At 41.0% G+C, this 14,746-nt stretch overlaps 1 long non-coding RNA gene across 1 annotated transcript in view; it reads right to left on the bottom strand.

The window, feature by feature from the left end:
- Window positions 1–14,746, bottom strand: part of Gm38407 (predicted gene, 38407) — an 84,916-nt gene that overhangs the window by 30,271 nt on the left and 39,899 nt on the right. The window contains exons 7-9 of the long non-coding RNA NR_110487.1: window positions 12,807–12,975; window positions 12,007–12,158; window positions 9,168–9,422 (exon numbers count right to left, since the gene is read on the bottom strand). This is a non-coding gene — a long non-coding RNA (predicted gene, 38407). The remainder of the gene's footprint in view (window positions 1–9,167; window positions 9,423–12,006; window positions 12,159–12,806; window positions 12,976–14,746) is intronic.

Genomic DNA, 14,746 nt, shown 5'->3' with positions numbered 1-14,746 from the left:
GTCTTAGGTTGGTCTGTGCATGAGGAAGGTTGCCTGTCTCTGGATACCACAGTGCTGTGTGACAGTAACTGCTAAATGACCATAGGGTAAACTCTACAAAAGAGGCCAGCCAAAAAATGAATTAGTGGGGAAATCATGATCACCCTATCGAGTGCAATGAGGAAACCTCAGCGATGTACAAGGGCTGATCAATGATTGTTGAGTCTCTCTCATCCCAGTGCAATGGATCCATAAATCCATGGGGTGCAAGAGCAGAGAACTCAGATGCCGACTAATTCTTGAGCATAGATAACCAAATTTCAGGGGAGGCACCATTTTCAATAGCTAAAAATGCCTGAGTTATAATCACCTTGTCACATTTTTGTTGGGTTCTGAATTTGCATACCAGCCAGAGCATGAACACCAGTCCACAGCATATGGCAGCACCAAACAAAATCACTCCCACCCATTCCTTAAAGTAAGAAAAAGCAGAAGTAAGCCAAGAGGTAAAATTGCCAACAAAGATGGGTTCTATTCGATTTCCATTAAGGCTTAAAATCTGGCATTAGATGTAAAGAATTGAGGAAACTCCCGAATGCATCAACAGCATGGTTTCAGGGAACACAGAGCTCTTCAGTTCTCACTAGCAGGAGCATTCTCAGCCACAGGAACATCCACTTCCTCATAGCTCTGCTTGGTTTGAATTGCTCTGGTCAGCCATTCTGGGACCCACAGCTGTTGTCGATGATCCTGGGGAAACAAACAAACAGACCCTCTCACCCAAACCAATTGAGAGTGCTCCTCTTACCTGATTCAGCACCTCATTGCCTCTCTGGAGTTCTGCAACACCGTCAACACCAGTGGGCAATGCTTTCCACACTCTTATGGCAATCTGATTTACCTGCTCAAACACCTGCACTGGATATTCTGTCTGTTGTTGTGCAAAGCGACCTTGATCAAGCAGCACATCCCTATCCCATGCTGGATTTCCTGCAGCAGCTTTAGCCACTGCCTGTTCATTTGTAAATTCAATAAGGAAAGCTTTCCAATCTAAATACTGCCCAGGTGAAAGGATGCCTTTACCAAGCCTGCCCAATTTGACAGCCTCATGCAGTGTCTATTCAAGGCCTCTACTTGAGCCACAGTATAGGAGGCAGTTAAGCAACTGCCATACGTCCGAAGGACTCAGCCAAATTCCTGATTACTTTGAAATATAGAGGCTCATGATATCTCTGCCCTGCTTGGTCGGTGAAAAATAGGACATCCCAGCAAGGAGAACCTAACCTCTCTCCAAGCCTTCAGACAGAAGGTCCGCCTATACGGCTGTCGAGGAGGCATAGGGAGGGGGCACAGAAGCTAATTCTCCTTCCTCCTCCACCTCGGCTTTTTTATTTTGTCCTTTCTGTCCACCTGATAACACTGTGTCTCCTTTCTTTTTCTTTTTTCTTTTTAAGCCCTTCTCCTCTTCCAACATACTCTCTTATTGCTCTGTAAGGATTTTCTGACCTGTCTTGACTGCCTCTACACACAGTTTCAAACAATAACAGAGTCCATATATCAGAACAAACAAGACCAAAACTATCAGACCTACCCACAGAGGGTCAATGGGAGAAAAAAAGCATAACTCATGAACCTTAACTTGTCCCAAAGCCGGGAATCTTATCTTCTCAATCCTTTCTTTCCTTCTCTTCTCTCTTTCCTTTCTCTCCTTCCTTTCTTTCCTTTCCTTCCTTTCTTTCCTTTCCTTTTTTTCTTCACTATTTCCTTTTCTTTATCACTGATTTCTTTTATTTTTCCTCCTTTTTTTTTTTCATTTTTCTTAAAAAACATATCCCCCTTTAACCCGGGGATCAATTTGGGAGATTTACTGGTACCACCGTTCCTCAGCTGAAGAGGTCTGAATCCACACAGTCGGATCCTTCTCAGCAGTCTGTTTTGCAGGAATACTTCATTACTACCGTTCCCCAGCTGAAGAGTTTTGAATCCACACTGGATCCTTCTCAGCAGTCTGTTTTATGGGAACACTTTATTAACTGCTCCTTCCCCGCGATGCAGTTCTGAATCCTCCCTGTAGCAGGGGGTCTTCGCTCATGCCTGAAGATGTTTCTTGTCCCAGGTTTTAGGCACCATTTGTGAGTGCCCGACTCGCCAGCAAGAAAGACACTGCAACAGGACCCTTCTGCACACGTTTATTGGGAGAGCATTGACTGTAGAGGCGAAAGACCCTGAGCCCAGAAATGGTGCTGCTTATATAGGCCTAGGAGTGACATGTCCATACCTGATTGGTTATGCTTAAAGTACCTCATTAATATGCGTCAGGCCAGGCAGTGACTCGGCAAAAAAACTCTTATGCACATGCGCACATTGGTTGTTTACCCATAATCATGGGCTGTGGCCAGTGGTAGCCAGCGCCATCTTGTAATGGTGTTTCCTGCTTCCCACACTGGAGTAGCCATTCTAATATCTAATAAAATCGACTTCCAGCCCAAAGTCATCAAAAAAAAAAAAAAAAAAAAAACAAAACAAGGAGGGGCACTTCATACTCATCAAAGGTATAATCTTCCAAGAGGAACTCTCAATTTTGAATATATAAGCTCCAAATACAAGGGCAGCCACATTCATTAAAGAAACTTTAGTAAAGCTCAAAGCACACATTGCACCTCACACAATAATAGTGGGAGACTTCAATACACCACTTTCACTAATAAACAGATCATGGAAACAGAAACTAAACAGGGACACAGTGAAACTAACAGAAATTATGAAACAAATGGATCTAACAGATATCTACAGAACATTTTATCCCAAAACAAAAGTATATACCTTCTTCTCAGCACCTCATGGTGCCTTCTCCAAAATTGACCACATAATTGGTCACAAAACAAGCCTCAACAGATACAAAAATATTGAAATTGTCCCATGAATCCTATCAGATACCCATGCACTAAGGCTGATCTTCGATAACAAAATAAATAATAGAAAGCTAACATTCACGTGGAAACAGAACAACATTCTTCTCAATGATACCTTGGTCAAGGAAGGAATAAAGAAAGAAATTAAGGACTTTTTGGAGTTTAATGAAAATGAAGCCACAACATACCCAAACTTATGGGACACAATGAAAGCATTTCTAAGAGGAAAACTCATAGCTCTGAGTGCCTCCAAAAAGAAACTAGAGAGAGCACACACTAGCAGCTTGACAACACATCTAAAAGCTCTAGAACAAAAGGAAGCAAATTCACCCAAGAGGAGTAGAAGGCAGGAAATAATCAAACTCAGGGGTGAACTCAATCAAGTGGGAACAAGAAGAACTATTCAAAGAATCAACCAAATGAGGAGCTGGTTCTTTAAGAAAATCAACAAGATAGATAAACCCTTAGCCAGACTAACTAGAGGGCACAGGGAAAGCATCCTAATTAACAAAATCAGAAATGAAAAGGGAGACATAACAACAGATCCTGAAGAAACCAAAAACACCATCAGATCCTTCTACAAAAGGCTATACTCAACAAAACTGGAAAACCTGGATGAAATGGACAAGTTTCTAGACAGATACCAGGTACCAAAGTTAAATCAAGATCAGGTTAATGATCTAAGCAGTCCTATATCCCCTAAAGAAATAGAAGCAGTCATTAATAGTATCCCAACCAAAAAAAGTCCAGGACCAGATGGGTTTAGTGCAAAGTTCTATCAGACCTTCAAAGAAGATCTAATTCCAGTTCTTCACAAACTATTCCAGAAAATAGAAGTAGAAGGTACTCTACCCAACTCGTTCTATGAAGCCACAATTACTGTGATACCTAAAACACAAAAAGACCCAACAAAGACAGAGAACTTCAAACCAATTTCCCTTGTGAATATCAATATAAAAATCCTCAATAAAGTTCTTGCTAACCGAATCCAACAACACATCAAAACAATCATCCATCCTGACCAAGTAGGTTTCATTCCAGGGATGCAGGGATGGTTCAATATACAGAAATCTATCAATGTAATCCAGTATATAAACAAACTCAAAGACAAAAAACACATGATTATCTTGTTAGATGCAGAGAAAGCATTTGACAAAATCCAACACCCATTCATGATAAAAGTCTTGGAAAGATCAGGAATTCAAGGCCCATACCTAAATATGATAAAAGCAATCTACAGCAAACCAGTAGCCAACATCAAAGTAAACGGTGAGAAGCTGGAAGTAATCCCACTAAAATCAGGGACTAGACAAGGCTGCCCACTTTCTCCCTACCTATTCAACATTGTACTTGAAGTCCTAGCCAGAGCAATTCTACAACAAAAGGAGATCAAGGGGATACAAATTGGAAAGGAAGAAGTCAAAATTTCACTTTTTGCAGATGATATGATAGTATATATAAGTGACCATAAAATTCCATCAGAGAACTCCTAAGCCTGATAAACAGCTTCAATGAAGTACCTGGATATAAAATTAACTCAAACAAGTCAATGGCCTTTCTCTACACAAAGGATAAACAGGCTGAGAAAGAAATTAGGGAAACAACACCCTTCTCAATAGTCACAAATAATATAAAATACCTTGGCGTGACTCTAACTAAGGAAGTGAAAGATCTGTATGATAAGAACTTCAAGTCTCTGAAGAAAGAAATTAAAGAAGATCTCAGAAGATGGAAAGATCTTCCATGCTCATGGATTGGCAGGATCAACATTGTAAAAATGGCTATCTTGCCAAAAGCAATCTACAAAGTCAATGCAATCCCCATCAAAATTCCAACTCAATTCTTCAACGAATTAGAAAGGGCAATCTGCAAATTCATCTGGACTAACAAAAAACCTAGGATAGCAAAAACTCTTCTCAAGGATAAAAGAACCTTTGGTGGAATCACCATGCCTGACCTAAAGCTGTACTACAGAGCAATTGTGATAAAAATTGCATGGTACTGGTATAGCAACAGACAAGTAGACCAATCTAATAGAATTGAAGACCCAGAAATGAACCCACACACCTATGGTCACTTGATCTTTGACAAGGGAGCAAAAACCATCCAGTGGAAAAAAGACAGCATTTTCAACAAATGGTGCTGGCACAACTGGCAGTTATCATGTAGAAGAATGTGAATTGATCTATTCCTATCTCCTTGTACTAAGGTCAAATCTAAGTGGATTAAGGAACTCCACATAAAACCAGAAACACTGAACCTTTTAGAGGAGAAAGTAGGGAAAACCCTAGAAGATATGGGTACAGGGGGAAAATTCCTGAATAGAACAGCAATGGCTTGTGCTGTAAGATCAAGAATCGATAAATGGGACCTCATAAAATTGCAAAGCTTCTGCAAGGCAAAGGCACTGTCAATAAGACAAAAAGGCCATCAATAGATTGGGAAAGAATCCTTACCTATCCTAAATCAGATAAGGGACTAATATCCAATATATATAAAGAACTCAAGAAGGTGGAGTCCAGAAAATCAAATAACCCCATTAAAAAATGGTCCTCGGAGCTAAACAAAGAATTCTCACCTGAAGAATACCAAATGGCTGAGAAGCACCTGAAAAAATGTTCAACATCCTTAATCATCAGGGAAATGCAAATCAAAACAACCCTGAGATTCCACCTCACACCAGTCAGAATGGCTCAGATCAAAAATTCAGGTGACAGCAGATGCTGATGAGGATGTGGAGAAAGAGGAACACTCCTCCATTGTTGGTGGAATTGCAAGCTGGTACAACCACTCTGGAAATCAGTCTGGCAGTTCCTCAGAAAACTGGACATAGTACTACCGGAGGATCCTGCAATACCTCTCCTGGGCATATATCCAGAAGATGCCCCAACTGGTAAGAAGGACACATGCTCCACTATGTTCATAGCAGCCTTATTTATAATAGCCAGAAGCTGGAAAGAACCCAAATGCCCCTCAGCAGAGGAATGGATACAGAAAATGTGGTACATTTACACAATGGAGTACTACTCAGCTATTAAAAAGAATGAATTTATGAAATTCCTAGGCAAATGGATGGACCTGGAGGGGATCATCCTGAGTGAGGTAACCCAATCACAAAAGATTTCGCACAAGATGTACTTACTGATAAGTGGATATTAGCCCAGAAACTTAGAATACCCAAGATATAAGATACAGTTTGCTAAACGCATGAAACTCAAGAAGAATAAAGACCAAAGTGTGGACACTTTGCCCCTTCTTAGAAGTGGGAACAAAATACCTATGGAAGGAGTTACAGAGACAAAATTTGGAGCTGTGACGAAAGGATGGACCATCTAGAGACTGCCATATCCAGGGATCCTTCCCATAATCAGCTTCCAAACACTGACACCATTGCATACACTAGGAAGATTTTGCTGAAAGGACCCAGATAAAGCTGTCTCTTGTGAGACTATGCCGCGGCCTAGCAAACACAGAAGTGGATGCTCACAGTCAGCTATTGGATCGATCACATGCCCTCAATGGAGGAGCTAGAGAAAGTACCCAAGGAGCTAAAGGGAACTCCAACCCTATAGGTGGAACAACAATATGAACTAACCAGTACCTCCCTGGATCTCGTGTCTCTAGCTGCATATGAATCAGAAGATGGCCTAGTCGGTCATCAGTGAAAAGAGAGGCCCATTGGTCGTGGAAACTTTATATGTCTCAGTACAGGGGAAAGCCAGGGCCAAGAAGTGGGAGTGGGTGGGTAGGGGAGTGGGTGGGGGAGCGTGTGTTTGTGGACTTTTGGGATAGCATTGGAAATGTAAATGAAATAAATACACAATTAAAAAAAAGTATAAAAATAGGTTGTTGATTGAGATCTTTTTCTGATTTAATGTGAAGGTCTAATCACTTCTTTGTTACTCTTGAAGACTCTTATTTAAAAAAAAAACAAAACTAAACTAAACTTAGATGTAAAAGCTCTTTTTCTCAGTAGGGACAGCATTCATCTCTTTGTAATTTGTTCCTGAAGCTTTTCTTTAGATTCCTCATGCTCTTGGCTGGAATTTTAGCATATTCTACAATATCCTCTTTGTTTTTGTTGGTTCCTCTTTTCTTCAGAGCAATACATTAGCATTTGTGTTGCAGGAAATGCAAGGTGACAAGGTGCTAAATCTGGAGGGGGCTTTGCTTTTTACCTCCTTTGTTTAAGGTCTTTCTAAAAACAATTAATGGACCTCATCTCCTTAGAGAGATTAAAAAGTCTGCAGAGTTTGCTAGCTCCTTGGGGTCTCAACCATGGAAGAGCAATATGTGTCAGTACTGGAAGATACCTGCCTCCAACAGCCTAGCTGATAACTCTCAGATTGATAGCCACAAAGCACATCCTCTCTCCAGTTCTCCCTGGTCGATAGGAGGATTACCCCACACTTACCGACTGGCCTATTCTGTCATGGGTCAAGATGCCTTGCTTCCTAGGAAAACCTTGTTTGTCTTTCCCACTATGGATCAGACCATAGACCCCTTTCTGTCCTCACCCAGAGCATCAGCAGTTAGTTCAGTGCAAGGCACTTCTCATAGAAAAGTTCAGTTTGTACTCATCATCAGCTTCTCTGACCTTCTGATACTCGGTACCTGGGAGGAAGATATGCATCCAGCTTCATCTGGATATAGCTCACCACTTAGGAGATAGCATGAAAAAGAATCTTTAAACTCTTTAAACATAAAAAAGTGTGTCTTTACAACTGTAATTTTGTTCTCAGTGTTGCTTTGAGTTTTCTCTAGAAGAATTAATAATTGCTCCAATATAAATCATATAAATGCCTGCCATTTTTCTTTCTGTAGAGTCATATTTGTGACAAATGAACTTAAAGCTATGTCTAAGTTCGTTCCCAACTTTCTTGTTTATTTTCATGTTGGTAGTGTAACTATTAGCACTTTGTCTAAGCTCCACCTCATAGTTACCTGGCAACATTATGCCTGACTAAAAGGAGCTGCTTGCCTCTTCTCTGTCTCTCTGTCTCTCTGTCTCTCTGTCTCTCTGTCTCTCTGTCTCTCTGTCTCTCTCTGTCTCTCTGTCTCTCTCTCTCTCTCTCTCTCTCTCTCTCTCTCTCTCTCTCTCTCTCTCTCTCTCTCCTTGTTCCTGTTCTCTGTTCTGTCCCCTCAGCCTTTCTCCCCTCTATCCCCATTTCCTTCCCATTTCTCTCTCCACATGCTCATGGCCAGCCCCCCCCCCCTCTCTCTCTCTCTCTCTGTGTGTGTGTGTGTGTGTGTGTGTGTGTGTGTGTGTGTGTGTCGACTACCCTCTCAATTCCCACCCCATGTCCTGAATAAACTCTATTCTATACTATATCATCTTGTGGCTGGTCCCTCCAGAGCAAGGGATGCCTCAGCATGGGCCTGCCAAGTCATCCCCTTGCCCCACACCTCACCACACATCCACCAAAACATATTCCTCTCCCTTTATCTTTTAATAAACACATCAGTAATCTTTTTAGCTACTATGCTTTCAAAATTCCTGCTTTTGAGGTCGGGGTATACCTTGGTGGTTGATGCAGCATTTGGAAGGCAGTTCTGTTTAATCTCTGTCACCATAGATTAATTTAAATAATGTGAGCTTACCATGTGTGTATAACTTTCTGCAAACTTCTAGTTTGTTCTGGTCTCCTGTACTATTCTTCCTGCAACTAACTGCAGAGTGGTAAAGAATGATTAGCCCTCTCGATTAGGATTCAAATTTATCCTTATGGTTCCCAGAAACTTAAGTTTGTCAGCCTCAACGGATCAGCAGCTAGGACAGTGCTTTGCCTGTCAGTGTCCTTTGCCTTCCAAGTTGGAAGATGTCAGGGGATGTCTTGGGTTTTCTTTTGCTGATTCTGAAAACTGGGCGTGAGGAGGATGTTTTGTTCTCTGCGACTTCCTGAAGGAGAGGAGTGTGCACACGGAACATCTTGCATCACTTCATAGTGCAGACTCGGCCTACTCAAGGATGGTTCCTTTACTTCCATTTGTTCTAATCTTCGTGCCTGTCCCAAAGTACTTTCTCTTCAAAGGAATTTTGTGTTTCAACTGCTGTTCATGGTTTTGCTGTATTATTTTTATCTGAGCATTGGTATCTAGAGAGAATCTGGGTATTTTCTGACAGTATATACTTCCCTATCTCTCATCTTTAATTTTCTAGCCTCACCAAACTATTGTCCCAATGCTACAATCTTTCTGGCGTCTGTGGAGTATTGCTCCCTCTGCAGTACTCTGGACTAAGTATTGAAACAACAAAAGACACTCTGTAGCACACACCTCTTACAGTATAAAGATCCATGCTTTGCTCTCCTTCTGTCTGGAAAACTTCCTGTTGCTTTTTTTCATGTGGGCAACTGCTCCTGGCCCATTGTGTGGTCTGATGTGACATTCCTTCTGTTCACCCAACTACTTCCATGTGCCAGTGAGGTGGCCAGAGTATATACCCATTTGGCAATGGCATTTGTTTCAAGAATAAACACATCACTCAAATGAATAACTTGGAGTTGGCCTTGGTAGCTGATTTTAATCTGCCTGGAATAGAAATTTACTTTTAATCAGAAGTCATATACAGAAGGATTGTGCAAGCATGGAGTTTGTAGTAGCCTCATCCTTGGCAACATGAAGGAAGCACATTGTTGGACAAAATAAATTAAATAAGAAAGCTTATAAATATAAAACGACAAAAATAAAGCAAAGGACATTGAAACCCAAGGCTTGGGAAAAGAAACAGATTTTAGCAGCTCTACTGAACTTTTTGGTCCAATCAAGTCTTTCAACCCATTCAAGGGTTCCCAGTTACCTGGTCAATTAGATTTCTGTCTCTTTCTAACAGAAGGTTCAGAGTTAGCGCATACCTCTTTTCTTCCAGAATGCACAGCTGATATTCAAAACTAAAATGAGGCATTGCAAAAGGTTCAGGAGTAGTAGTAGAGAATTTAAAGGACAACATCTAATAAGGCTGTCATATCATAATAAGGGACATGTCATAATCCCATTCCATTTTGCCTACAATCAGATGCATCTCTTTAGCCAAGACCCCTTCATCTCTCCTCTGGAAAACTCTTTCTAGAAGGAAGGCTTGCACTTTCAGTCTTGTCTCAGCTGTGCCCTAGCCTTCTTACACAGCTGCACCTGTGACCTAAATACCATAGGTCACCTGAGGTTCTCCACATTCACAGTTAACTTCAGCATCTCCATGCTCATAGCATAATTCATCCTAGATATCTTTTACTTTATATTCACCCTGAAGTTATATTTAATTCCAGTCACAATTGCAAATATGACCTCCCTCCCCCTAAGTCTTCAGCCAACATCACTGTGTGTATTCCAGTTGGATTGAACTTATTTATATTTGATGGTTCTGACTATCCTTCTGAACGTCACTACTAGAGTTTCTATGTCCACTCTACTTATAAGCAAATTCTCTCGGAGCTGAGACAATGTGGGCTACTGTTGGGTCCAAATGCACAGCTTAAATCTGTCATTTCACTGTCAGTGCCTGAATTGCTCATTTTAGTGAAATTGGCCACAGCTCTTAAAGAAAGTAACTGGGCCAACTCTCCTGGCTCATTCCACTGGACATTCAATTGAAATGCAGAATCATACATGCTAAGGTTAATGTGGCAAAAAATATTACAATAGATGGTTCTAAAGCTGATTACTTCATAAGTGATCTTTTCCTAAATGAAGCTCATAAAGAATGGGTGGAAGTTAGGTGTCCTTATCCCTTCTTTTATGCTGTCATATAAAATATACTATATAAGTGTAGGAGACAATGGGAGACTTTGCTATGTTATTGTTCAAGGTAGTTAAAGTCCCCTGATACATTGTCCTGATGTCCATGCAGGTATATGTGTTACCACATGCCATGTGTACACATCCAAGATCTCCCCATTCATACACTTACAGACTGACCAGCTGCTATTTGTACATGAAGGCTTGCATGTGATATTCACTTGATCTTAGCCAAAAGGCGGAGAAGGGATGCATGGGATATTCCAAGATAGACACGCAGATAGGTTGAAGTGTGCTGTTTTTGAAACACTGTCTTGATAACTATTGGGAACGATGTAAGTGTTTAGGCGATGAGTCATTTAAAAAATTACTGAGTAGAATGAAAATCTGCAAAGCTTCCCTTTGAGCCTTATTTCTTTGGGGTTTATGCCAAATCCTTAACCTGTGATTCTCTCTCTCCTTCTATTTTTAAAAGAAATTTGAACTTTGTTACTTTTGCTATTATATTTGTATTATTTAATTCAATGTCTTCCTGAAACACAAAATCCTAATATGGAATTTTAATGTACAGGTCCTTTCCAAAACAATTACCTGTGATAACCTTACTGATAATTTCCTTTGGATGATTTATTGTGTTTTCATTATATAGCAATTTGGTGAGTAGGGTTTGTGCGTGTATGTGCACTTGGTACGAATGCACTGCTCTGCACACAGTAGTTGGTCAGAATCTCTGCCAGGAGAAGCCAGGAGAAGGAAGAGGCAGCCTTCCCTTTATCTCATCTTGCTGTGAAATTGACTGGCTTTCCTCCAGGGGCTCCACCTTTCTTCTCTAGACACCCTCTTGCAGAATATGTTATTAAATCCCTAAACCCAAGACCATAAATAACTTTTCAGAGTAAAAATAAATCTGTATTCCATGTGAAGCCTGTTATTTCTGAGAAGGGGCCCAGTTCTTCTGGAAATCACATAGTAAGAAATAAGGGGAAGTGTCTTCAGTAGAATCACATGAGAGTTCCACATCAGGCTCTTGTCAGTCCTCACTCAAGAGATAGTTCAGCAGCCAATCAAATTCAACAACCTTGGTGGCTTCAGCCATCAGCACAGAAAACTCATTTTCCTCTTCCCTCCTGGGGCCTGGATTTCCACAGCTCGGACTTCATTTTTTTTTTTTTCTTAAAAATTTCATTTTCAACTCAGTGATGGAATAATAAAAACAGTGCCTGAATGAAATTGAGATGAATGGGCTTTTTCCCCCATTGCCTGTTTTTAGTTTCCTTGGAACATCCCTTGCTCTCCCTGGTAACTGAAGCACGGTCCTAAGGAGAGGCAGCTACCTACCAAAAAGGGCTGGGATGATGGCTCAGTGGTTAAGAGCACTTACTGTTCTTGCAGAGGACCTGAGAACCAAACCCGGCACACACAGCAGATGAAAATTGTCCGTAACTCTTGTTCTAGGTAACCCAGTGGTGACCTCTGCAGACACCAAGTACAGACAGAGTGTACAGACATAGATGAAGGTAAAAACGCATATATCTACAATTAAAAAAAAAAAAAGAAAAGCTTTAAAGTGGTTGGTAGAGGGACTTAGATTTAGCATCCTAAATCTGAGAGGATAGGGGAGGTTGAAAGATATTGATAAATACATTATATAAAATTCTTTTAGAAAATTATTGATTATTTTATTTATTTACATTTCAAATGTTATCCCCCTTCCAGGTTTCCCCTCTGAAAACCCCCTATCCCAACCCTCTCGCCTTGCTTCTATGAGGGAGCTCCCCCATCCACCCACTCCTGTCTCACTGCCCTAACATTCCCCCTACACTGGGGCATAAAGCTTTCACAGGGCCAAGGGCCTGCCCTCCCATTAATGGCAGACAAGACCATCCTCTGCTACATATCCAGCTGGAGCCATGAGTCCCTCCATGTGTATTCTTTGGTTGGTGGTTTAGTCCCTGAGAGCTCTGCAGGGACTGGTTGGTTGATACTGTTTTCCCTACGAGGTTACAAAACCCTTCAGCTTCTTCAGTTCTTTCTGGAACTCCTCCATTGGGGTCGCCATGCTCAGTGTGATGGTTGGCTGTAAGCATCCGCATCTGTATCAATATGGCTCTGGCAGAGCTTGAATTAATAAAGACAATGATACAAGTATTCAGGGTTATCACAGCTGAGGATCATACATACGTTTCTTGTTTCTAGGATCTAAGAAAATTGATATCCAGAGTCAAAAGTATTCTGTTCTGCAGGAATGTGGAAGTTTTCTAACTGGAACAACTGATATTACTCAGGCAACTCTGGAAGGTGTTCAGTAGATTCTATGGTTGCATCCTGAAGTAACTTTTATACAGTTTACCTATGAAAAAAAATGCCATTAAATGATATTAACTCCATGGGAGAAGAATTAAAGTTTCATAATTTATCTAGAAGTACTGAAGAATACTTGTGTTTGAGTTGATGGATACTGAACTGTTGCTCTGTGCCTGAGGCTGGAGACATACTGGTCAAAGATGCTTCCAGTATCACAACTTCCTCACAATAGTTCGACACATATACTGCTTGAGTCGCCAATAACCACTGTGCCTATAACATCTGAGAACCTACCTTAATCCAGTCAATGAAGAAAATTCTATACTGGACACTGGAATTTTTCTTGAACCATGACTGATCACACTGTCTCAGATCATCTTTACGCATGAGAATCTGCCACTCTACATGGGTTTTAGTCCTTGAGGGGAACTTAGAATAGTCCTAGGATTTTCTGGATGTTCAGGGCATGGAGTGATGGGGAGCTCCCTTACGTGGGCTGAGGGTAGTGTTGACTAAGTCGTGACCCATCCTTTCAAAGGGATCTTCCACTACATGGAATGACCTTCTAACTATGCCTGGCATATAATATAATGTATGTGAGTGCTCAAGTGTTATAGATGCCACAATAAAGACACCTGCATGCTCTATTAGAAAAAAACAAAAAATGGTTAGTGGGGTCTAGAGAGATGGTTTTCTAGGCAAGAATGAACCCAAGTTTCATCCACAGCACCCTTGTAAAAATACCTTAACACTGTGACATACAGTTGTAGTACCTGGTCTGGGGAAATGGAGACAGGAGGATTTCTGGGTGGTGACAAACACCTATGTATTTTCTTATCACTTAAGGTGGCAGAGGTAGAGATAGAAGAATCAGGAGTTCAAGACTCTACTTGGTTGTATCCATGTTTGAGGGATACATGAGATTCTTTCTCAAAAATAAAAAAGGATTACAAAGAAAATAAAAACAAGTGTGCATTTATATTCCAACTTAGTCTAGCATCCTCTAACTAGAAGATGATCAAGAAATAACTCCTCTAGGTCTCACTTTATTTATCTGTAAATAGAGGGTCATTGTACTGGCTAGTTTTGTGTCAACTTGACACAGCTGGAGTTATCACAAGAAAGGAGCTTCAGTTGAGGAAATGCCTCCATGAGATACAACTGTAAGGCATTTTCTCAATTAGTGATCAAGGGGGAAGGGCCCCTTGTGGGTGGAACCATCTCTGGGCTGGTAGTCTTGGGTTCTATAAGAGAGCAGGCTGAGCAAGCCAGGGGAAGCAAGCCAGTAAAGAACATCCCTCCATGGCCTCTGCATCAGCTCCTGCTTCCTGATCTGCTTGAGTTTCAGTCCTGACTTCCTTGGTGATAAACAGCAGTATGGAATTGTAAGCTGAATAAACCCTTTCCTCCCCAACTTGTTTGTGCAGGAATAGAAACCCTGACTAAGACAAATTGGTACTGGGAGTGGGGTATTCCTGTGACAACCTGATCATGTTTTGGGGAGGACTGTGGAAGGACTTTGGAACTTTGGGCTTGAAGATCCATTTGTTGTTAAGAGCTCTATCAGATGTTGGGTAGGAGTTTGGAAGATAATGTTGAGAACAGTGCAGAAGATGGAGGTCTGGCTTGTGAAATTTCAGGGGGAAAATTAAAGACTCTTTTCAGGGCCATTGCTATTTTGATTGGGAAGATTCTGTGGTTCTGGTTAGCTGGGGATGAAGAATCAGCTGTGATTAACAAGATACCAGAACTACTAAAGTGAAACTTTTGCATTACTGGAACTATTAATTACTGGTTAGCTGGAGCTAAGAAATTAG

This window comes from Mus musculus, chromosome 12 (genome assembly GCF_000001635.26).
Source record: "Mus musculus strain C57BL/6J chromosome 12, GRCm38.p6 C57BL/6J".
Taxonomy (NCBI): domain Eukaryota; kingdom Metazoa; phylum Chordata; class Mammalia; order Rodentia; family Muridae; genus Mus; species Mus musculus.
The sequence above is the reverse complement of the archived record's forward strand: the minus strand, read 5'-3'. Positions and strand labels throughout refer to the sequence as shown.